The sequence below is a fragment of the Panthera uncia genome, assembly GCF_023721935.1.
Source record: "Panthera uncia isolate 11264 chromosome B3 unlocalized genomic scaffold, Puncia_PCG_1.0 HiC_scaffold_1, whole genome shotgun sequence".
NCBI classification, from domain to species: Eukaryota; Metazoa; Chordata; class Mammalia; order Carnivora; family Felidae; genus Panthera; species Panthera uncia.
The window spans coordinates 82,126,636-82,152,758 of NW_026057582.1; the positions used below are offsets into that span (position 1 = coordinate 82,126,636).

Consider the following 26,123-nt stretch of genomic DNA (forward strand, 5'->3'; position numbering starts at 1 on the left):
ACTTTAAGTGGGCACTCCCTATCCTTCATCAGTGTCATCAATCAAAGTGTATCAGGGTATGGGAGCTTTTGTAAAACTTAAAATACAGAAAAATCCCAAGGAAATTCCACTTCATTTATGTTCTTCAAGCTACAGTTTTCTGAGTACCTGTTTTCTCCTTGTTAGCAATGTGAGAAGGAAAAGTGTATAAAAAGAAATTTAGGACATATGAGTGACTATGTTATATGAGCACTTGTCCTTCTGGAAAAGAAATTTAAACTTATAGGGAGTCTTTTTTTAAAGGTCTTCATGGATATATGCCATCCCCTTGCCCCAGCAGCAGTTGGCTTTTAATTTTTTTTTTAACATTTATTTATTTTCGAGACAGAGAGAGACAGAGCATGAATGGGGGAGGGTCAGAGAGAGGGAGACACAGAATCTGAAACAGGCTCCAGGCTCTGAGCTGTCAGCACAGAGACTGACGCGGGGCTCGAACTCACGGACCACGAGATCATGACCCGAGCTGAAGTTGGCCGCCCAACCGACTGAGCCACCCAAGCGCCCCAGCAGTTGGCTTTTAGACTCCAAAATATTGATCTAGAGACCTATTATATATCAAAAGGGCATTTCTATTCTAGACATTTTTCCAGAAAAAAAAAATGCCTTAAAATGTAACTCTTCTGGGGCGCCTGGGTGGCTCAGTCGGTTAAGCGGCTGACTTTGGCTCAGGTCATTCACGGTCAGTGAGTTCGAGCCCCGCATCGGGCTCTGTGCTGACAGCTCAGAGCCTGGAGCCTGTTTCGGATTCTGTGTCTCCCTCTCTCTGACCCTCCCCCATTCATGCTCTGTCTCTCTCTGTCTCAAAAATAAATAAACGTTAAAAAAAAATTTTTTTTTTAAATGTAACTCTTCTGTTCAGATGCAATCACCCAACTATTTCTTCTGCTGATCTAACATCCCCACAAGACTGACCATTCATTCATTCATGCAGTAAACCTTTAGTGAATACCTACCCAAAGCTCATGTAGGAATCATTTTATGGGGCCTAAAAATCCTGGATTTGAAACGTAAAACCTGTGCAACCTCAAATAAATTTCTTAAACCCCCAAGCTTCAGTGTCTCTGTCCCTAAAATACTGGTTGGTGGTGGGGCACCTGGCTGGCTTCATCGGTTAAGTGTCCGACTTCACCTCAGGTCATGATCTCATGGTTTGTGAGTTCAAGCCCCACATTGGGCTCTCTGCTGTCAGCTCGGAACCTGCCTCAGATCCTGTCTCCCTCTCTCCCTGCCCCTCCCCCACTCATGCTTTTTCTCTCTCTTTCTCTATCTCAAAAATATGCAATTGGTTGCATATGCAATTACCCTTTAAGAGCCAAGCCAGAGAAGCACCATCCTCCTTACTCAGATGGGAGTGGGCTACATGGACCAACCTAGAGGAAGACCATGATATATTTCGGAATGCTTTTAGGATTCAATTTACAATCTCACATAGATTGTTCAATTTACCCTTCCACTGGTCCAACAATAGGATCAGTCATTGAAACAATAAAAGCAACCATTTCTATTGCATATGGAGGAGCCATAGGCCTAGACAGTGGCTGACATGCAGAGGCCTCTGAAAGCATCAATCACCGTCAGTGTCCAGGCGAACATGACTCTGTTGCTGGAAGTTGCTCACGAAGACAGTAAGAGGCAGAAATTGAATATAATACGACACAAGTGCCTAAAAATCCCAGGGGCCTCTGAATACCGTAGCTGATTGCAGGAGTGAAAGGAAGGTGGGGTTCTGTCACTCTTAGCCTGTTGCTACTGACAGACCCCCAAGTGGAAGAGTCACGTGGCAAGAATTTAACTTCTGTGTCCTTAAACACAGAATTGTCTTCATTAGCTTGGAAGAGACGTTTGGTCCCAAACTGTCCTGCTTAAGTACTGAAGTATGTCAGGTCGTTTCGAACCTTTGTTGGGGCTGCTATAGTTACATTTCACCTGAAAAGTATTCATTTTTCAAGATTAATTTCCTGAATGAAGACTTCCTTGCCTACAACCTTTTATAGTATGTAATTTTTAAAGGTCCAGTAGCATTGTTAGACTGTGAGCTAAAGAAAGACGTGGGTCATTTGCCTTTGTGACTCCAGAACCTAGTCCCTGCAGAGCCTATCGGAGGTGTTTGATTTTCTACAATGCTCAAGCAGTCCTGTTGAAGAATCCCCAGTGTGAAATCAGGGAAAGGAGAGCAAGCAGTGCTTGAGCTTTGTTTGGAAGTAGTCCCTGAGATTTTTCCTGTAGAAGAAACAGACTATGAACCAACAAGGCTCAATGTCACTTTTTATCTGGGCTGCTCAGGATTTCTGGGGAAGCAGCATCCAGAACTTCCACTATTAAACAGTTCATATTGCACAGGCAGCTAGACAGCTAGATGTCTTCTTTAGAGACCTAACACATATCCTATCCTATAATGATAGGATAATAGGGAGCAAAAATGGGAAGGACGTGGAAGAATGAATGTGGGATAGATATTTTCTTTTTTTATTTATTTTTTTTTATTTTTTTTAAATATATGAAATGTATTGTCAAATTGGTTTCCATACAACACCCAGTGCTCATCCCAAAAGATGCCCTTTTCAATACCCATCACCCACCTCCCCTCCCTCCCACCCCCCATCAGCCCTCAGTTTGTTCTCATTTTTTAAGAGTCTCTTATGCTTTGGCTCTCTCCCACTCTCACCTCTCTTTTTTTTTCTTCCCCTCCCCCATGGGTTCCTGTTAAGGGATGGATATTTTCCATTTGCCCTTAGAGATCCACTCCACACACTTCCCTGCATTCTATGCACCCTGGGAGGCTGACTTGTATGAGTCTCCTTGACCTCTACCTTCCTGTCAGACTCAGTCGGTTAAGCATCTGACTCTTTGATTTTGGCTCAGGTCATGATTTCACAGTTTGTGAGTTCAAACCCCGCATTGGGCTCCCCACCGACAGTATGGAGTCTGCTTGGGATCTCTCTCTCCCTCTCTTTCTCTGTCCCTCCCTGCTCGCTCTATCTCTCAAAATAAATAAACTTCAAAAAAAAAGGTATTTGCTATGGAAATAAGTAAAGGGGCTCAAGAATATTTCAAGAGCACAATTTATAACTTCTTTACTAAAACTTCAAAAATTTCTTTCATTAAGGTAAACAGATGTGACTGTGGAAAGCCAAGGTTGAACTGCCGTACTCCAGACATAAGTAGCTTTCCTGGAACTATAACACACCCTTACCCACTTGTCACATTAAATATGGAAGACTCATTTACCAGACATCACAGCAACCAGGTTACAAGATCATTAGTTATCATACATGATTTGGCACACGCTGAGTAGTGTAGGTTTGTAATGCCTTGCTAAAGCTGTCACTTTCCACAGCCTGAGTTGATATTAAATTGAAAATTTTGAACAAAGCTAGAATACCCACAGAATCTCAGAAACCTATGCTTCCTAATGATAGGAGGAAGGTGGAAAGTAGCTGGTACCTTCATGATTGCTCCCAATGTCCCCAATATAACATCTGAGCCTTCCAGATAATGCCCCAATCAACTGTACCCCCAAAAGGAAGAGGACTGGAGAAAAGGTCAGAAACAAGACAGAAAGGTAAGAGAATATGAAATCAGCTATGTATATTTGAAATGTAAGTCATAATTCTACTTATTGTATAAGAATATTTTTTAATGGGCATGATCTCACAGAAGGACTTCATACTGTGCTATCCATACATCTCTGTCCATTCTTCCCCTACCTCCACTGCTGCCCTCCACCCACTCTGGCCATTCACCCCATGCTCAGATGGATCTGAGCATGCCCAGAACAGAGTCTTGACCACAGTCGACACTTATTTGGCAAATAAGTGACTATACTGTCTTCTACTACCCATTTAACAAATTCTTCTTTAAGCCTTACTATGTGCAAAGCACTACCTGTGCTAGGTACTACTGGACAAAGGAAATAAATAATCATGACCATCTTTTAGGGGTTTGGCCAGCCTAGGAGGGAGACAAAGGCACACATAAACAATGCCAATGTCAGCTGGACTATGTTAAGTGTCACAAGACAAACACAAACTAAGTGCTTAAAAACAAGAGGGGACAATTCAACAACAACAACAACGATGACAACAACAACAACAACAACAAAAATCCAATCTAAAAACGGGCAAAAGACTTGAACAGACGTTTCTCCAAAGAAGATAACCAAATGGCCAAAAAGCACACGAAAAGATGCACAGCATCACTAACCATTAGAGAAATACAAATGAAAACCACTGTGAAATACCATTTCATGCCCATTAGGGTGGCTGTTCTTTTCAAAAGGAAAAGGAAAGAACAAGTGTCGGCAGGGATGCCAAGAACGGGGAACACTTGGGTATTGCTGATCGGAATGTAAAATGATGCAGCCACTGCAGAAATAGCAGTTCCTCAAAATGTTAGACACAGAATTACCATATAACCTAGCAGTTCTACTTGTGGGTGAACACCCAAAAGAACTCAAAGCAGGGACTCCAACAGATACTTACAGATGCATGTTAATGGCAGTATTATTCAGAAAAGCCTAAAGATGGAAGTAACCTAAGTATCCATCATATATATATAAATACGTATGTGTGTGTGTGTGTGTATATATATATATTTATATGTATATGTATATGTATATGTATCATATATATATATATATATATACCACACATATGTATATGTATATATAGGATATATACATACCATACATATATATGTATACACACACATATACATATACAATGGGATATTAACCAGCCTTAAAAAAGAAGGAAATTCTGACACCTGCTATAACATGGATGAACTTTGGGCACATTATGCTAAATGAAATAAGCCAGACACAAAAGAACAAATCTTGTATGTTTCCACTTACATGAGGTACCAAGGGTAGTCAAATTCAGAGAGACAGAAAATAGAATGGTGGCTGCCAGGGTCTGGAAGGAGGGGGAACTGGGGAATTATTATTGTAATGTACTCAGTTTCAGTTTGGGAACATGACAAAGTTCTGGAGATGGACGGTGGTGATCATACAACAATGTGAATGTGCTTAATACCACTGAACTGTACACTTCAAAAGGGCTAAAATGTAAGATATTTAAAGCGCACATCAGGCTGACTTGATATATGTGTACATTGTGAACAGAGCCCCAACATCTGGCTAATTAACACACCCATCACCTCACATACCTTACCATTTTATTTATCAATTAGACCTCAATAAAGCTGAAAAAAATGGTTAAAATGCTAAATATCATGTTATGTGTATTTTGTCACCATAAAAAAGAAAAACAATGGGGGAGAGAAATTGTTTCTCTGTGAAGTCTTACGGGAAGGCTTGACAGAGAAGAAGGATGTTGACAGCTGGAGGGCACTGGACAAACAGAAGCAGGAAATGGGGAAGAGAGAAGGTGCCAGTAAAGGCACTTGGGTAATTAATTGGTGGCTGTCTGGGGCGGGGGAGCGGTTCAGGACAAAGTTACATGACCACAATAAGAAGTACAGATTAGAGAGGCTGAAAGAGCACCTGGGCATATTCCCAGGGCTGTAAATGCCCGACCAGAACATCTGTACCCAGAGGAAGGGAGAACATGAATAGGTTTTGAGCCCTATAAAGATGCTTTATTAGCACCAAGTAGACTGGCTTGGGGCATGGAATGCATGGAGGCTAGGAAGCCAGTGAGGAGTTTGTTACAACAGTTCCGATGAGAGCATGAGGAAGGAGGGGCACCTCGGTGGCTCAGTGGGTTGAACGTCCAACTCTTGATTTCAGCTCATGTCATGATCTCATAGTTCATGAGTTTGAGCCCCCATTGGGCTCTATGCTGATAGCATGGAGCCTGCTTGATATTCTCTCTCTCCCTCTCTCTCTCTCTCCCCGCTTCTTCTCTGTCCATCTGTCCACCTCTCTCTCTCCCTCTCTGTCCACCTCTCTCTCCCTCTGTCTCTCAAAAATAAGTAAATTTTTTAAAAAGGAGCACAAGGAAGGGGCTTTTACAGCATAATGCTTTATTTACCACAATGTTTCTCAGCCTTAACCCTATTGCACAGGCTGCTGGGAAATAATTTTTTAAATTAAATTATTATGATTGTAATGTTACTTAAATGTGTACGACACAGGGGCGCCTGAGTGACCCAGTCGGTTAAATGTCCAACTTCGGCTCAGGTCATGACCTTGCAGTTTGTGAGTTCAAGCCCCCCATCGGGCTCTGTGCTGACAACTCAGACCCTGGAGCCTGCTTTGGATTCTGTGTCTCCCTCTCTCTGTGCCCCTCCCCCCCTCAGAAATAAACATTAAAAAAATTGAAAAAAAAAGAATTAGATATAAATTCCTTATACCTATAACTCCTATGAACTAAAAACCAAAACAAAGTTCTAAACCTAGACAGTCTTGTTCTAAAGCTTGGCCTCTGTCTGCCAGTAGACACTTCCTGAGGATCTCAAATGTCCTCCCTGTGAAGCGACCAACTGTGTGGGGGTGTGGCACATGAAGCAGAGGACTTGGGTTCAAAGTTGGACTCTGCCATTTACTTAGCTGGAGACGGGTAAATTGCTTAATCCACGTGAACCTCAATTTCTTCATCTATCAAATAAGCGAAGTAACTGACCTCAGATAGTTTTTGTGAGAATCAGAGAGTTGTGGAAAGTGCTCCGTTACCAAAGTATCTTCTAAGAAGTTCTTACTGTCACTATCTTGTGGACTTATTTTAATAAGCAAAAAAAAAAAAACCCTAAAAAACAAAAAACCCACAAAATTTGCTGAATTAAGTGACATTTTTGTAAGTGTTCTGAACTATTAGGAGATCATAATCAAAACTGACATTTTTCTGGGAAAGAGACAATCATTTATTTTTAAGTACTTATATTCAGGGGACCATGTGCCCTCATTTACAGAGGAGAAGAAAGCGGGCAGGTCGCGGGCCCACTTGTATTGGTAACAAAGGCAGCCTGAGCCCAGGCCTCCTGGGTCACATTCTTCACCAATTTGAAGACAGACAGCTCCTGAATAACGCTGAGAAAAAGCAATGCAGCACCTTATTGTGGAAGGCATCATCAAGACCCTTCCGCACCCTCCACCATGGGCTAAAGTGGGTCTCAGCGCAGATTCAGCAGTTTCCGGGGAAGGTGAAAAGTCACTGTGCCTCAGGACCCTCTCTAGTGCTCTGGGTCAGAGCTCATTCTTCACCCCAGAACACAACACAAAACACAATGCAAAACAGTACCCTCACTAGGCCTCCATGTCGACTCGCATCTGTCACATTCTGATCCATTAGGCAGCATGATGCTATGCTTGTCCCCGAATTCCTATAACTCTCTTTTCCAGAACAATGTCTCAGGCCAAGTTTATCACATTTATATCTCTGTAAACATTGGCTTTCTCTCCCACTCTTTTTCAAAGAGAAGTCCTTTGAAAGCAGAGTGATTAGCACCAATGAAATTGTATATATACTTTCCAAAATCCTGGGGCGCCTGGGTGGCTCAGTCGGTTAAGCGTCTGACTTCAGCTCAGGTCATGATCTCGCGGTCCGTGAGTTCGAGCCCCGCGTCGGGCTCTGGGCTGATGACTCAGAGCCTGGAGCCTGCTTCCGATTCTGTGTCTCCCTCTCTCTCTGCCCCTCCCCCGTTCATGCTCTGTCTCTCTCTGTCTCAAAAATAAACATTAAAAAAATTTAAAAAAAAACAACAATCCTATGAACTATTAGATTGTGTACACACACACATAGGCACACACACACATATTATTTTTTGTAAGTTTTGTACTTAAAAGCCAACTTTGAAAGACTGCGAAAAAAGTTTAAATAAAAATGCTGCTTTTTAATTTTTATCTGTTCATTTACTTCATGCCGCCATCTCTAAGAGGAGTCCCCAGCACTGAATCTGCGGCCTAAGGTTTGGGCTTTGCGCTTGGCTGGCGCCTGCCGCAGACCTCACCCAGATGCAGGACCAAGTGGACCTGGCAATCTCTGTGAAAAGCCCCCGGCACAGGTACTCAGAATAGGGGCCGTGCACTAGGAGTACCTGAAAACACACGGCAGTGCTCACTTCTGGATCTCGGTACTTCCCGCGGGGATGGCCGACTGTTAACATAGTAACAATGGGTCAGTCACCCGCTCCCTGTTCACCAGTGACTCCAGCTTCTTCTTCAAGCACTGTGACTGTGACAGCGATTCCTTAGCTATCGGCTCTTCTCAGTGGAGAATCACGTAACGGACTCTAGAGCAGGGGGAGACGTGGCAATAATTGGCACGGGTGCTAAATCTAAGAATGGGTTCTCCGCAATCTAGTCCAGTGAAGAGCCCAGGGCATCCACTAAGGGAAAGATGGAGAAGCAGTTGCCGTGACCACTGAGACGAAATCAGCAGGAAATTGGAGGAGCCTAACACAAAATGCATTTCTTTTTTTTTAATGCTTATTTATATTTAAGAGAGAGAGAACAAGTGGGGGTTGGGGCAGAGAGAGAGGGAGAGAGAGGATCAAAGCCGGCTGTGCACTGACAGACAGCAGAGCCCAATGCCGGGCTCAAACTCATGAACTATGAGATCATGACCTGAGCTGAAGTCAGACACTCAACCAACTGAGCCACCCAGGCACCCCCAAAATACATTTCTTGAGTGTCTCAGCCACAAGGAAAAAAGACCTAAGTGCAAAAACAAAACTATAATCATAGCTTCTCCTATGATGAAAAGTAATAAAAGAGAGTTTGAGTAATAAAATCATCAAGAAGTAAAAAATTTGGGTTTTCAAACCCAGAGTAAGTCCAGAAGTTCACAAAATGTTTATCATGTGAGAAATCTCACCTAAGTGAAGAAACAGGGAGCAGTAGTAACCTGAATCAGGATCAACAAAGATGATCAACCAAGAAGTCTTCTTTGTAGGGGCACCTGGGTGGCTCAGTCGGTTAAGCAACTGAGGTCAGGTCAAGATCTCTAGGTTCATGGGTTCGAGCCCCAAATTGGGCTCTGTGCTGAGAGCTCTGAGCCTGGAGCCTGCTTTGGATTCTGTGTCTCCCTCTCTCTCTGCCCTTCCCCTGCTCGCTCTCTCTCTCTCTCTCTCAAAAAGTAAACATCAAAAAAAATTTTTTTAAATAAAGAAGTGTTCCATGTAGCTCAGTTTTATACGAAGGGTCTCACGACTTCAACTCAGAGAAGAGTTCAAATGAAAAAGCAGATAGAGGTTGCACAATTTACAAAAGTGGTTTTACACACACCACAGTTAATCCACATCGTCATCATGTTAAGTTGCTATGACAAAAGAGTATTAACAAACAAAAATAACTCATTTTTATTAACCTTAAGCAAAAAAAAAAAAAAAAAGAATCTTACTCTATTCTTTCTGTTCTGGAAGAAAAACTTGCACACCTTTAATTCAGTAGTAAACTTCCTGTGTTTGGGGAGGCTTAAATAATGTTTATAAAAATAGCAAACAGGGGTGTCTGGGTGGCTCAGTTGGATAAGCGTCCGACTTAGGCTCAGGTCGTGATCTCACGGTTCGTGAGTTCAAGCCCTGCATCGGGCTCTGTGCTGACAGTTCGGAGCCTGGACCCTGCTTCGGATTCTGTGTCTCCCTCTCACTCTGCCCCTCCCCTGCTGGTGCTCTGTCTCTCTCTCTCAAAAGTAAAATAAACATTAAAATTTTTACTCCACCATTCATCCTTCTTAAAACTAAAATGATACAGTACCAAATTCTATCAATTCTTTCCTTTACACTTAAAACAAACACTGGGAGCACCCACAGCTTGTCAGTCCTATGTTAATCCTAGGGGACATAGAAGTGAAGACAACCAAAGTCTGTGCCCTCTGATCAGAAAATTAATATTAATACAAAATCACAGCCAGCAGATACTGGCTGAAGTGCTTTCATGTGACAGTACAAGAAAGTGCCAAAAATAAAGAATTATGGGTAAAAAAAAAAAGTTATCACAGAAATAGATGACTACACAAATTCATAAGAAAGACTTTACCAACAAAAAAATTCTGAAAACGCTATCAGGGTTTTGGCCACTCATCCAAGAATAGTGTATCTATTTAGTAGAACCAGTGAGAGCACAAACATGCTGGGACATAGGTTAACTTAATTTGATATTTAGCCAAAGAGTATGGACTATGTATTTTGCAATTAAATAAAATAAAATATGTGGATGCATTTCTACTCTTTAAACATTTAGGCTGTGTTCTTTTACTTCCATTTTTCAAAACAATGAGGCATCTATTAACATTGGTTATTGGAATACCATTTTAGGTAATGAAATATTAAGGATCAATGTAAATTAACCAATATTCTACTAGGAAATTTGATTCTTCTTTCAGACTCAGCAGACATGGCATCTATTCCTTTAATCAATATAATTTATACAAACAAACAAATCTCCCCAAATTATCTGTAATTGCAAAATAGGTATATTGCATTAAAACAAGCTTTTAGGGGCACCTCAGTGGCTCAATCAGTTAAGCATCCACCTTTGGCTGAGGTTATGATCTCGCAGTCTGTGAGTTCGAGCCCCATGTCAGACTCTGTGCTGACAGCTCAGAGCTTGGAGCCTACTTCAGGTTCTGTGTTTCCCTCTTTCTCTGCCCCCCCCCCCATTCATGCTCCGGCTCTGTCTCTCTCTCAAAAATAAATAAACATTGGAGCACCTGGGTGTCTCAGCCAGTTAAGCATCTGACTTCAGCTCAGGTCAGCTCAGGTCATGATCTCGCCATCTATGAGTTCCAGCCCTGCGTCAGCTGTTCCAGGGAGCTGTCACCACAGAGCCTGGAGCCTGCTTCAGATTCTGGATCTCCCTCTCCCTCTGCCCCTCCCCGACTTGTGCACGCATTCTCTCTCTTAAAAAATGAATAAACATTAAAAAACAAACAAACATGGCTTTCTTAAAAAACAAACATTCAAAACATTTTTTTAAATAATCAGCTTTTAAGTTAGATATAGCAATACTTAGCTCACCCCAAATAATCTAATTCCAAAATCTTGTTTATATTCAACCACTTCTTATTCGAAAGTTATATTAAAAGTCAATGGATTCCTCAAAAAGCTAAATGTAGAGTTGTCATACGACCCCAGAAATTACTCTCTGTGTATATACCCAAAAGAACTGGTAAGTCCAGGGGCGCCTGGGTGGCACAGTCGGTTGAGCGTCCGACTTCAGCTCTGGTCATGATCTCACTGTCTGTGAGATCGAGCCCCGCGTCGGGCTCTGTGCTGACAGCTCAGAGCCTGGAGCCTGTTCAGATTCTGTGTCTCCCTCTCTCTCTGACCCTCCCCCATTCATGCTCTGTCTCTGTCTCAAAAATAAATAAACATTAAAAGAAAATTAAAAAAAAAAAGAACTGGTAAGTCCAAACAAACACTTGGATACTGATGTTCATTACTCAGAAATAGCCTTACTCAGCATTACTCAGAATAGCCAGTTTATTTCCTCGTATGTAATGAACAAAAATCATTACGTGAATAAATGTGAATGCTTTGTCAGTATATATACCATTGTAACTTTCTGATTCTGAAGTTTTTACTGCACGATTACTTCCAAAATTGGAATCGCATAAGGTAGAAAATTCAGTGTCCCCGGGTCCTCTTACAATAGCAAAAATTTAATCGTAATTCTGAACTGTGTTCTGAATACACAGTATCTCTAAGACCAAAGATTATTTCAAAACATGAGATACACACAGGTTAATGTAGGACCTCCTGACCCCATCTCCCGTCGCCACCCCCATAGAACCTCTACCCATCTATGGGAAAGGGAAAATTCACCAACCCCCAACCGACCTCGAGGGCAAGACTGACCAGGCAGCCCCAGGATCAAGAGAGGAAAGAGAGAAGGAGGGGCCTACATTTCTGCCTTGACAGCCCAGCGCCAAGTAAAAACCAGCACACTGTTGTCCTCAGCTTTGGCCAGTCCGACTGCAGCCCCAGCCTCCTCAGGGAAAACTGGAGAGACACTGAGGAGCCAGGCAAAATGTCCTTAAGTTTTGCCAAGCTCGGGAGCTCGGGAGAGATAAAGAACATCTGCTCCCCGACCCAAGAAAGCATGCAGTAAATAGCAGAAATTTTTCGATTTTCTTCACCCCATCCATCGTACAAATAGAGTTCACTGTGACCCTTTTAATGACTCCTAAGAAATTAGTTGAACTCATTGAAAAAAATTAAACTCAAAAAAAAAAAAAAGAAAAAAGAAGTGGGGGGAGAGCGAGAGCGAGAGGAAAGGAACCACTGGGTAATTTATGATGTTATAATAGTTTTGATTGACTCTAAGCCGATTCCTTGATTGTAAGTCTTGTAATCAGATTTCTTCTAGCAAACAATAACTTTTGGGATATTTTAGTAAATGTAATACACGATCTCGTCTAAATGAAAGATGGCTGATAAAAGTCTTTAAAAGATACAGTACATCAGTAATAACCAACTGGCTTAAAACAAGAGTATTTAACTTAGAATAAAATTCAATTTATTTGACCTAAGAAAAGTCTTCTATAAATTTTTAACAGCTGCATCCTAAGTCTCAGTGAGTTCTCCTGTGAGAAGTGGATACTTTAATCCAAAAGCAATAATTAAGAAAATGAAGCATCTGGGGTGTCTGGGTGGCTCAGTCTGTCAAGCATCCGACTTCGGCTCAGGGCATGATCTCGCGGTCTGTGAGTTCAAACCCCTCTCCAGGCTCTGTGCTGACAGCTCAGAGCCTGGAGCCTGCTTCAGATTCTGTGTCTCCCTCTCTCTGTGCTCCTCCCCCGCTCTGCTCTGTCTCTCTGCCTCAGTAATAAATAAACATTAAAAACACATTTTTTTTTAAATGAAGCATCTGGAGACCTATTGGCCTCTCTAGTGAAAACCATACTAGATTGTTGGTATGTAGGTTAGGGACTTCAAAACACTAAGGAGCTAAACATTCCCCTTGGGATTTTTTCCTCCCAGTTTTCTTTACAAACTCTCTTTCAATATATAGTACAGGGGTAAAGCCCTAGTAATGCTATATCCAAGTGATGAGATGGCTTTTTTAGACAATAAGTGACTGGGAACTTAAGACTCTGCTACAGATTTTGATTCTTCTGAGGTGACTTTAGTTAATGTAAAAAATTTCCCACTTAAATCAATCACATATTCTTTTACACAATCTTATTACTTGGATATCTTTCACACTAGGATCTCATTACATGATTACTCTGAGAAAAATTTGAATGATATGAAGATCAGACTCTAACTCCACAAGCACTGTGTTCATGCACCTTAAGCTTCGAAGTAGCCTTTTTTTGGGGGGGGGAGGTGGGGGCAGGGAGGCAATATTGGCAAAATTCATTTCTCCCAAACTGCTAAAATGAGACAAGGTAGACTCAAAGCACTATAGGTTTGGTTACAGATGCCAGAACTAATTAACTTACTATCTTGGTCTTTCCCTCAAGTCACACGCCAGAGAAAATTTGACTCTGTAAGAGATATAGCTTTCTAACCACCAACATTAATTTTTAGGTCGTATCTAATAGAGTTCTGCCAGCTGGAAATCAATCATTTTTTCCACTGAGATGCCTGCTTTTAACAGTACTTCAGGATATAAAAATATTATTTAATCAGCCATTCAGGAGCCTGCTCTCCCGCATTCCATTAACAGCTTCTAATACAGCATAAGCATTGTAAAGGTTATGCTCTTGGACAGGCCAGGATGTCTTGGAAATTATTAGATCACCCCCTTAAAGCTACTGCAACCCAAATGAATGAGTCATAGGGCTACCTGGGAGAAAATTAGTATCCCATCTTCAGAAATAAGGTTAACTACAACACTAAAAGACTGTTTCTTTAATGTTCAACTGCTTACCTCTCTTTCTGGCTGGAGAGGGGATGGAAGAAAGGGTGTGAGGAGGGAGTGAAGATCATCATTCAAATGTACTCAAGCAAAAAATGTAGGCAAGTTGTATAGGTTTTAAATTTTAATAAAGTTATACGGGTTAGCAGGAGTTCAGATGTGTCAAATGCCTAGAATAAAGCAAATCAAGCCCAAAAAATACGAGCTATAAATACAAAATTTAGAAAAGTTGAAAACCCAGGATCTAAAAGGTTCTTTAGGAGATGGATTGTCATGAGTATCTACCCGAAAAGGAGAATATCTTAGCAGGTAAGATACTCTGCAATAACAGATGTTTCAGAAATTAAGGCTATGTGGTCACGTGTCCTACAACTCTCTTCCCAATTAATTTGCACAATACTACTCGCAGCTGAATAATGAGTTGGAAGCAGTGAGGTGTTCTCCAGCTTTCTACACTGACCAGTACTGGAAAATTAAACCAATCTCCCCAGTGAGACGGGGATGATTAGCTTAACATCCAGCATAGGCTATATAAGGTTAAGAAAAATCCATTAAGTGGTAGGAAAAATATAGTACAATTAATGCTTTGTATTAATTGACTTTCTTAAAAAGGTCCATTAATTGACAATAAAATGCAAGTACTATTAAACAGCACTTAGAAAAGCAAAACAATTCCTTGCCAGTTGCAAATGTAAACAAATCTGCTTAATGGCACAGAATAAGATACTATGACTCAAAAGACGGCCAAAAGATTACTGTCTCACGTACCCTGTCCATTTTCTCACTGACAAAGAAAAACTTGTCCAGCAAAAAGAAAACAAATGACATATTTAAAATATAACCTTAGAAAACATCCTTGCTGAACTCAAGCAAGCTCTCGTGTTAAAAATATGTTTTGATAAAATTAATTCTGCCCCAGACTTGAAAGATTCATGATGTGTAAAATAAAGATTCCTTATAGGCCTACTCTGTGGTTTTCAAATCCCCTAAACACCATGTAATAGTGACTAAACTGAATCCAACTCTTTCCCACTTGAAAGTAAGTAGATCACAGCACGACACCCACTAACACTTGTACATATTTCTTCAACAAAACCCAAAGGTCCACTAACACGTTGAATTTCTAAATACACTACAAACAATTGATATCGCAACAGAAGAAACTGATTCCCCAGAGAATATAATATAATATATAAATTTAATTTGTAATAGCTACCAACAATCTCTATCTATATCTGTCAGTTTGTCTATTTGTGTTCCTACCTAGGACAAATATATCCAATTCAATACTCAGTGCAAATTAAATTCTGATATAGAGGAAAGGGAAGGTAATGAAAATTCACACTTAGGTCTCTATGGTAGCAGCAGTTATATTCAAATCAAAACAATAGGAACTGGACTTGGCACACTCATAATACATCCTTATAATATAAGGTTAGGAATGAAAATGGACTAAACCATTTTCATTGAAGGTAACTTGAGCAGAAGTAACAATGTGCAACGTATTGGAAAAATAAGGTATGAAACAAAAGGGGTTGCAGAATTAATTTCCAGGATAAAACATTGTCCAAGGGGAGATAAAAAGGAAATAGGCAAAAGTCTTAACGGGATAACTAGGCTTTAAGAATGTTTCTTCAGGCATTATCCGGTGATCCTATGAGCTATTTAAACTGTACTTCACTGGCAAGAAAAGAATTTTATGGAGATAGATATTGTGCAATGGAATGTAACAAAGTATTGTTCAAAGGTAACGTCTATTAATTTCTGTCGCTGATTTTGGATCCATTCCTAAGGGTAACTAAAAGCTTTGGGAATTGAAAACGTTAAAGGACTATTAAAAGAAATAAATGCAGAGGAGTGCAACCATGAAATAACACGCAAGAGTTGGGGGAGAGGGTCTTCACATTGAGACAGCCCTGGCAGTAAACAGATTTTTTGTATTACTAAAATTGTATTATTCTTCAAAATCTAAAAATCATTCAGCAGTAATGTTCTTACCCGATGTAATTTATTTCATTTAAAAGCAGGCTAATGAATTGACATGTCATTGGAAAAGGGTGAGGCATTTTTTTGATGTCAACTTGCAAAAGTCTTTATGCTTAAAAAGAATTAGAATTAAGAAATCTGTTACAATTTTGGCTAAATGGGCACATCTTAAAGGATTTTTTAAAATATTTGGTATTCCTAAGACCTACATAAAATGGGTCAATAATCCATTCATTCATCAAATGGACTGTAGTCCATCAAAACTTCAGTCCTGCATGAACCCAAACATCAACCTGCAGCCAAGAGGCCAAATAGTACTAGCCTATTCATACAGAAAAATCAAAGTAAGCAGAATTACTTTATTTTAGATTCGTGATTGTTCACCCCAACACGGCCCAGAAATCTGGCTCTGTCTCAACCAACTACGTCACACCTGCTCTTCTCTCCTTCCACCACTCCAACACACACGTGAACCTCACCTTGGCTGATGACCTCACTCGATTTTGCTGGGAAAACAAAAGCATTTAGGTAAGAGCTCTTTTTTCTTTTCTTTTTTTTTTATTTGAGTAGAGTTGGCACATGTGTTACCTTAGTCTGGGGTGTGCAACACAGTGATGCCACCGGTTTGTTCATTATGCTCTGCTCACCACAAGCGTGGCTACCATCTATCACCATGCTATGCTATTTTAGAGTACCATTGACTGTGTTGCCTATGCTGTGCCTTTGATCTCGAGACTTATTCATTCTAAAACTGGAAGCCTGTATCTCCCACTCCCCTTCACCCATTGTGCCCGTCCTCCCCTGCCGCCCCTCTGGCAACCATCAGTTTGTTTTCTGTATCTACAGACCTGATTCTGCTTTTTGTTTGTGTATTCATTTGGTGTCTTGTGTTCTTGTTTTTTTAGATTCCAGAGAAGAGCTTTGGAAAGTCCCACTCTCACAAACCATAAGAGACTCTTAAATACAAAGAACAAACTGAGGGTTGCTGGAGGGGAGGTGGGTGGAGGGATGGGTTAAATGGGTGATGGGCATTAAGGAGGGCACTTTTTGGGATGAGCACTGGGTGTCATATGTAAGAGATGAATCACTGGGTCCTACTCCTGAAACCAAGACTACGCTGTATGTTTAACTAACTTGAATTTAAATTTTAGAAATTAAAATTAAAAAGAAAAGAACGTCCCACCATCAGATTACTAACCCTTCCATCAATTCCCATTTTCCCTTTCTCTCTGCTATTGCCAGGGAGAGGTGCTCCTCCTCCAATCAAAGCTAAGCCCCTCACCTCCGCATGTACTCTTGACCCTCCAGAAGGCATCACTGACTTGTCCAAGGGGAGAAAGCACAGAGACATCCAGAAATAACTTCCCTCCACTCTACCTTAAAAAATACTACTATTTCCTCTCCCTAAAATATAAGTTCCATGAGAGCAGAGATATTGCCTTGTTCACACTGGCTCTCCAACACACAGAGTGCTGTCATGCAGTAAGTGTGCCATAAAAATTCCTTGAATATTTGTTGAAAATTACATCCTCTTCTCCCGCCACTCCTATCGCCAGCACTAGCCAAGTAGCATGATCCCCACTACATCCAGGGAAAATTAATCACTGTATAACATTTGTATCCCTCCCACAACACAGGAGGAACTTTAAAAATATATACTCTCCCTTATTTTGACTGTCATTCCAAAACTACAAAACAAGATATTAAGAGGAGAGGCTGTGCCTTATTATTTACCACTTGTTGAATTCCAAATCCATGCCTGAATGAGTTCATAAGTTTCTTTAACTATATTGGGGGTAAAGTCCAAAACTCCTTTATGAGTTAAGTTCCAACTCATCTCCTGTTTTTTCACAAGAAATGTGTACGCTAAAATATCTGTTTAATGAATAACAACAAAAAAAGACTCTTCTTTATTTGCAACAAAAGTCATTTAGACATAAAGTTGACAAGTAAAGGACCACTTAATTTACCGGAAAGATTATCTGAGTCTGTAATGAAAACACTGAAAACTGAAAATGTTTTTCCCCCAATGCCATAGACTAAGACCATGGTGAAGTCAATTAACTAGTCTTTATCTCACCAAGACCTAGAAGACCTTTCATTGTCCACCAATCCACACCCTTAGATTTCAAGTTTTTTGCTATTGTGAAGGTGGATGATAACTTTAGTCTGTTAACAAAAGCAGAATAAAGTTTTAATTAATTAATTATACTAAAAATGTAAGGGGGATTAATAAGAACAAACAAGATTTTTCCCCCCCTGGGTCATACCACATAGGGCTAAACAAAAGCCACTCTTAAAAAAATATTAAAAAATTAAAATAAAAAAAACCCTCACAATACAATAGCTACATTTCCATGTGGATTCCTACAAGATCATGATTATGCAAGAAAAACACTGAATTCCCTTTTTTTCTTAAATTCTTGTGTTTCCCAAGAGAGGTTCCACTCTGTGAAATGTGAAATGTGAAAACGGATGCTCTTAGATGAATCTCACATATTTATTAACCAGTAGATTTAAAAATTAAATCAAGTATCAGCAATTTGGAGCTTCTGGTTAATCATGAAAAGAATAAACAGTGAAGGAAGAAACTCTACCTTAATCAACTTTGATAATCAACTCTATCGATCTATCATAGGCTGTACTGAAAATAAAATAAAGTAAAATAAAACAAAATAAAATAAAATAAAATAAAATAAAGCAATGTCTGTGTGACTAAAAACTCAGCCAGTCTCGTTTCTGGTACCATTGACATATATTGCAGAATAACATGGCCAAGACTCAGACTAACATTATCTGCAAACCGGTAAGCCTGCAATTTGCAAGAAGTAGTTTTAATATTGATAAAACAGATACGAAAGCTTCCAAATAAAGTTACTCTTATTATGATTTCAATATTGTTATTTGCATGAAGAATCACAACTATTTTTCAGTTCACGAGTCCTGCCATTCATATACAGGAACCACTGAAATGTCAAAGACACAACGCTTAAGTTAAATTACCCATTGTGTTAATTTATTCAAAGTGAAAATAAATATCCACCTGGGAAGCTTTGTAAAGTAAATGGTTTCAAAATAAAACGCAAAGACAAAATGGCCAGCTGAACAGACTACCTACCAAAGTGAACGAAACACAAATTTTCAAATTTTTCAAATCAAATGTATAGTCCTTCTCATTTTCAGTTGAAGAAGCAAAACTGAACTTCAGTCAATCATGTCTGATTTTCAGGATGCCTTTAGAATTGAAGTCTAAGACCACAACTAACAAAAAGCAAGTACTTGGCTGCTTCGCAGCAGGACGCACGGATTCCTTTTTCTAAGAAGAATTCCAGACATTCCATGTGTTTCCTATAAAAATAGAAGATGTCCATTTTAAAGTAGCCCAGCCTGAACTCATACAGCATAAAATGGCCAAGAAATGCACTTATTATGAGAACGTTTACATGTGCTGTTTGTTGTAAGCAAACCACCTATTTCCACTCTCCCCTCGAGCTCTTACTTATAAAACACCGGGCACTGTAAAAAGAGCTTTTGGTCCGAGGAAAAACATTAGATTAGCAAAGCTTCTAGGATGTGGATGAAGGGCTTGATTCTCCCTCTCTCACAAATCAAGTCCTTAAACATTTTTTTTGAATAATAATATTTGAAGATATCATTTCTCATAATTCAAAGGCTCGAGTAAGGAAAATAATTTTTTAAATAAATCAAAGTACCATGACTTTTTAACCTGACACAGTGACATGCACTAAAATATACATAAAAATAATAAAATGAAACAAAACATACTAGGTTTAAGAAACGGTAAGGATTTTTTTTTTTTAATTGGAGACATCAGAGCAAAGGCCTCATTCTTAGTCTTTGTGGTAGCAAATGTGGAGCTTAATGTAGGGGGATTTACACTGACCTACGTCTAAACTTAGAGAGCCCAAACAGCGAGGTAGGAAGCACAGGATGAACAAGAGAGACTTATGTGAGCCTTCTAAGTCCTTCACTCAAAAAGGTTCAATGACTCCCTCCCTGCCAGGACTGAGCTTGGCAGAGCCAAAACAGAACTAGTACGGAGCCCATGTGGAGCTAAATCTGATAGGAGAGAAGACTGTCACACGCACACAGCAAGTAATTACCTCCTGGGATCAATCCTAAGAGGGAGTATTAGAGGAAAGTAAGAGGGTGACCCAGTCTAGTCCAGGGATTAGCAAAAACCTTCCCAAAGGAAGAAAAATATACACCAAGTGGCAGTTAACCAGAAGGAAAGAGAAAGAGCACTACCAGATTAGGAATCAGTATGGGCAAAGGCCCAAAGCAAAAGGGCCAAAGCCTATTGGGAGACCTAGTGAGGCAGAAAGAGGGGGAAGATTTGGGTTTGGAAATGTAAATAGTGAGAGATGAGGTTGGCGGGCTCCCGGCAACCATCAATGTCAAGTATTTTGACCTTTATGAAAGTAATTGGAAGTAGGAAATAATAGGCTTGAATTTCCATAAAGAATGGGCTGAAGGTAGGCTTAACATATAACATAGACAGGTGGGAAATAGTTACCAGCCGACGGCAGTAAACCTAGAAAAATAACCGAGACTAAACCAAAAGGCTAGTAGAAGTGGAAAAGGGAGAAGCGGCAGTTTTTAATGAGCGCAGATCTGGTACTTTCATTCACCTTCTATATTGAGCTGTACCATTAAAATTCAAAAAAAGCTCTGCATAATAAGCATTCCATGAATACTTGTTGATTTAATCTGTCTTTTTCACTCCGTGCTTCTTCCTCTTTTTTTTTTTTTTCAAAATTTTTAATGTTTATTTTTGAGAGAGAGAAAGAGAGAGACAGAGCATGAGCAGGGGAGGGGCAAGAGAGAGGGAGACCAGAATCTGGAGCAGGTTCCAGGCTCCAAGCTGTCAGCACAGAGCCCGACATGGGGCTCGAACCCACAAACAGTGAGATCACGAGCTGAGCCGAAGCCAGATGCTCAACTGACTGAGCCACCCAGGTGCCCCCTTCCTCTCCTTTTTTTTAATAATAGCCCTTCCCATGTCTGTCTGGAATGGCCTCACACCACAGAAGCAAGTTCTTCAGAAAAGTCTGTCAATTCATTTCCTAATATATTAACACTACAGGTATGGGGGAATTATGAAAGAAAAATATGAGGGAGAAAAGTTCTCCCTGTCTTCAAGTTCAGATCTTCATTTCTCTACTGACATTTTACAGGTTGACTTGGTTTTGACATTTAAGAAAATTAGCATGTACGGTGTTTCCTGCTATGAACACCAGTGTATTATGTGCTTTCATCTACCCTGTTCGGTCAACAAATCAACTTCATTCCTTTTATTGACTGACTGACCAGAACACTGAAGGTCAGAATGAATGAGAGACTTGCCTGTCACAGAGCCAGACAGAACACAGACCGGAAGGCCAAGCCAGCTGGAATCTAAAACCTGTGCCCCTTCTTGTTGGCTATACCAGTTCTTGAGTAGCTACCATACCTGCAGCTCACTTTTTCTTCACATACACTGACACCCATTTAAGAATAATACAGCCATGGGGCGCCTGGGTGGCTCAGTCGGTTGGGCGTCCGACTTCGGCTCAAGTCATGATCTCACGGTTGGTGGGTTCAAGCCCCGCGACGGGCTCTGTGCTGTCAGCTCAGAGCCTGGAACCTGTTTCGGATTCTGTGTCTCCCTCTCTCTCTGCCCCTCCCCTGTTCACGCTCTGTCTCTGTCTCAAAACTAAATAAACATTAAAAAAAATTATTTATGAAAGAATAATACAGCCATCACAGCGTGATGTCAGTTTACCAAAGGCTAAGAGAATAGGACATATAAGTTAGTCTTCCTAGCTCTGCTCTGAATTAACCACAAGATCTTAAGCAAATTGTTTGGCCTCCATTTTTCACTGATCAGATGAAGACAACAATATGACTATATAAAATCTATGTACTGTTGTTAATAATAGTTATAAGAGTCCCATGTGGTGGAGCTCAGTCCCTCACGTCAAGAAAGACTTTCTGCCCAGCTGTGGTGAGTGTGGTCGGCAGACAGTCTCTAGCAGGTGGCTCTTCCATGGGCCTCAGCAGCGGAGAGCCTCTTACTGGAGATCACAGGTTCTCCAGGTTGGCCTGCCTTTGGTGACCGAGCAAGGCCAGTCACTTGAGCCAACATCAGCCAACATCAGCCTCCCTCTACCTAAACCTTCCCTGCCCCCCCTTCCCTTTTATAGGTGGCAATTCCTAGTAACCATCTTGCACCCCAAATTCCATCTCCACACCGATTCCAGAGAATCCAAGTTGCCTCACTCCATTGACTTTGGGAACATTAACTGGGTCAACATAAAACTTAACTGCATATTTGAAATGCCAAGAACTCAGGTTACTGTGGAGTAACTGGATTTGAAATTGTTCTCTTAATTAACAGAGGTATATTTTTATTTCACGTTTTAAGCAAATCAAGTCCTGGCAGATGCTTTTGACAAATCTCAAGTGAACGTAAATGTCATGCTTGAACATTTGACTCTTTATTCCAGATAGCTTTGTGAGGAAGTTATGAAGCTAAAAATAAAAGGATAAAATTAAAGCGGCATTTCTAGTAAAATGACAGTGTCGTGCGATGGCACTGCCGTGTCACCACACTGTATGGCAGAGAGCGACCGTGTTAAAAATAGATGATATTCCTGCTGTAACCAAAACAGAAGGGAACTTACGGCCTCTCTGCAAACCCAACTCTTATACTTAGGAGTTTACAGGGAACATTTCCCTTCATATCACATGTCATATCAAAACAAAAACCTATACATCAAAAAAAAAAAAGCAATAAAGCATGTATTCTCATGATAATAGATTATCTCAGGTTGTTATTCAAAGGACTTAACGTTCTCTACTTACAGAGCACAAACTTTCAACTGTCTCTTGCAAAATCAATTCATTTTTGATTTGATTTGATTTGATTTGATTCATTTCAATAGAAAACGGGAATTCATACCGTCAATAGGGTTACTGTTATATGTGCACGTGCAATTAAAAGAATACAAAAACAAATACAATAACCAGAAAATGTGATATTCTTCAGTCTGGTTTTCAATGCACGACACAAAGCTGGTTCTATAGCTGTTTGACATCAGTGAATAAACAATCAGCATTTTTGCCAGCAAAGCACAATACGTAAAATCAATAAGAGAAAGAAGATGCACTTATGCGTGACTGCCAAGGTGTTACGCAGTGAGAGCCATTTAATTTCAGTGCTCCTGTCAGAGTACAATCATGCTCATTCTAAGAAAGTCTTTTCCTCCAACCTTCCTGGAAACTGGAAATTAGTATATTTCCCTGCTTGCTTATAGCCAATGCTACAATTTTACCTTTATCTAAATCTGGAGGTAATGTTTAAATGCTGGAATTTTAAACTATCCAGGTAAAGGAAATTTTTAAAACATTACATAGATAGCAGTGATATGAAAGGAAATCAAATCTTTAAATATATGACCACTTAATCAGATATGCAGAGAGGCCAAAAGTCCCCATATTCACTGCCCAGCATTTCTTCATTCAAACACTCTTTACTGAGCACTTATGTGCCAGTCGATGTTTGAGTGAGTAAATCTGTTCCAGTAGTGACTACTTTGTTTGGTAAACAGAAACAGAAACGCAGGAAACAAATTTGGCCCAAAAGCCCCACACATGAACACGGAAAGAAATGTACTCCCATATATGAGGAATAAATTAAGGAACCATATAGTGGATATAAACTAAAGAGTGGTGATGGTTCCTCTCCTAAGGGTGTACAAAAGAAGACCGAAGAAAGGTCAATTGGTCAATTGGTTCAGCTGGAATGCTGAACCCGACTTCTTTTATGGGCAGAAAGAGCTGTCAGCGTTTGGTCAGCTGCTATCCTAGTAAGGCTGTTCAAATGGAAAGCCTAACAGGGCTGCCATTTTACCCTGCATGTTATTCAGTGCTACCAATAAATTAAATACGCTGTAAATACTGAATGCTGAGCAATGCCAGAGAAATTCTCGGGAGTCACAAGCTTCCAAATGTATTGTAAGCACTCTGCAACATCCTTACACACAGAATCTGAGAAGTAGGATACTGTTTTTCATTTTCAAGCTCAGTCATACTCTCGACTGAATTCGAAACAAAGCCAAATACACACTACTTGAGCAAGAGGGAGGCTGCGAAAGCAGCACTTGGACAAACTGGCAGAAAAATGTCACCTCCCGCAGAGAAATGGAGGTGTTGAAACAGATCAGGTTGATTCTTGTTTTCATTAATGTTTAATCATTTACAGGGCAGACTTCATCTGCAATGAAAATCTGTTCATCAGGTTGAAAGATGAATGATAATTGCTTTGTGAGCATTTTAATATTAACTGGATCAAAATAGGGAACTAGCACAAGGGCAAAAACTAAAATTTGACAATTCTTCCTAAAACTTGAGTCATTTTGGGGGTGTGCTGAAGAAGGAAAGAATTTTAAACAGAAAATTTTATTCTCTCACCCTTTGGTTAATTGTGTTTAATTAAACTTGGTAAGTAGAAGAGTAAACTAACTTTTTAAGTTGAACCTCTTTTTCAAAAACTCAACTGTCTGTGTGGGATTAGGGAATCCGGGATTCATTCTCTAAAGACTATGCTAATGTTTAAGTTGGTTGTGTTTTAAAGAACCTGAAGGCTCCTGCAGACTGTTTTCATTCTATGCCACTACCCCACTCCTGGGCACAGCTACCAAATTTTAGTGCCACCCCCATAAAAGCCAAGGGAGTAAGTTTATTTTTCCCAAGGTTCAACAGAGATCTCTTGTGCTTAGTGTGAGGGCAGCGGATTCCTGCATTAATGCATATTTTTACTAAGTTCTCACTTTATTTCAGCATACTACAGATATTTTCCAAGGTTTTTATAAATGCTCTAGTTTTCTGACTTAAAAATCCAAAATATAGTCATGAATGCCACATATCTGAATACTCCACACCCAAAGTGAATAATGCGAAAATTTCCAGAAACTACCAATCGGAGCACTGAATCATCTTAGATTCAACTTTTAGTAGAAAATGGCCAAAATGGGGCACCTGGGGGGCTCAGTGGGTTGACTGTCTGACTCTTGACTTCGCCTCGGGTCATGATCTCACGGTTTGCCAGATGGAGCCGCAAGTTGGACTCTGCACAGACAGCACTGAGGCTGCTTGGGATCCTCTCTCTCTCTGTCTCCCACTCCCTCTCTCGCTTTCTCTCTCAAAATGGCTAAAGAGCATCCTAAGTTTCCAGAGCACCTCTCGCATGGGCAGGGAGCTGGCTTCCCCAAAAGGCACAGAGAATCCAACGATTCAACCACCCAGGTCCCACTGAGTTCTGGGCTCCACATACTTCCAAGTCCAAAATCCAAAAAATTAGGGACATGTAAACACTGTCCAGGCAATCGCATCCGCATAGGAAGTGGCTGCGAATGTAGGTTTTGGTCACAGAGACCAGGGGGTGCCTCCTGGTTTTGCCAGTTACTAATGGTGTGACACTGGGCCAGTTATTGAATCTCTCTAAGCCCCCGACTTAGAGGGCTGGTGTGAAGCTTAGACGGCTGAGCTGGTGTGAAGATAAAGATCAAAGATCTGCTTTGGAAAGGTTGCCTGGGTGGCTCAGTCGGTTGAGCATCCAACTCCAGCTCAGGTCATGATCTCAGAGCTCATTAGTTTGAACCCCCATCTGGCTCTCCTCGCATCTCGTATGGGGCCTCCTGCTGTCAGCTAGAAGTCTGCTTGGGCTCCTCTCCCCCCCCCCTACATTCTCTCTCCCCCCCCCCCAACTTGCGCTCTCTCCTTCAATAAATAAATATTTTTAAAAATCTGCTTTAGGAAATTGGACTGGAACCTAGGGAGATTCTGAGGGTACGGCATTCAGTACGGTAGCTGCTGTGGGGGTGCTCGGTACTGGGGTGATCACTTAACATTGTTCTCAGCATTGAGATCAGTTCAAACACTTGTATCTGCTTAGAAAGGGCCTGGCTGTGAATGACATGACTGCCCGTCTCTCCCCTCCCCCCATTAATCGACAGAAGAGAAAAAGCACTGGTTGAAAAGGAAGGTAAGGGTGTTTTGGCGCTAGGCCTCTTTTCAGAACTTAGGGAATAAAACGACTGGTGCCTCTAAGCACACTCAAGGGAAAATCCAGGTCAGTAGCTTGAAACTTCATCCAGCTGCATGGAGATACAAAAATTAATTGTACATGATGCTGATATGATCATCATAGTAATAACAATCGACAACATTATAACACAACAACCTGGGAGAAAAATATCAGGCAAATTTTTTGGATTACTGATGCTCAGAGTGGTTATTCAAATTTCTAAAGACCACACAGCTGGTAAAA

At 40.6% G+C, this 26,123-nt stretch overlaps 1 protein-coding gene across 2 annotated transcripts in view; it reads right to left on the minus strand.

Annotated features, from left to right (window-relative positions):
• FSIP1 (fibrous sheath interacting protein 1) overlaps positions 1–26,123 on the minus strand; it is a 196,943-nt gene that overhangs the window by 53,548 nt on the left and 117,272 nt on the right. The gene's annotated exons all lie outside the window — the stretch shown is intronic.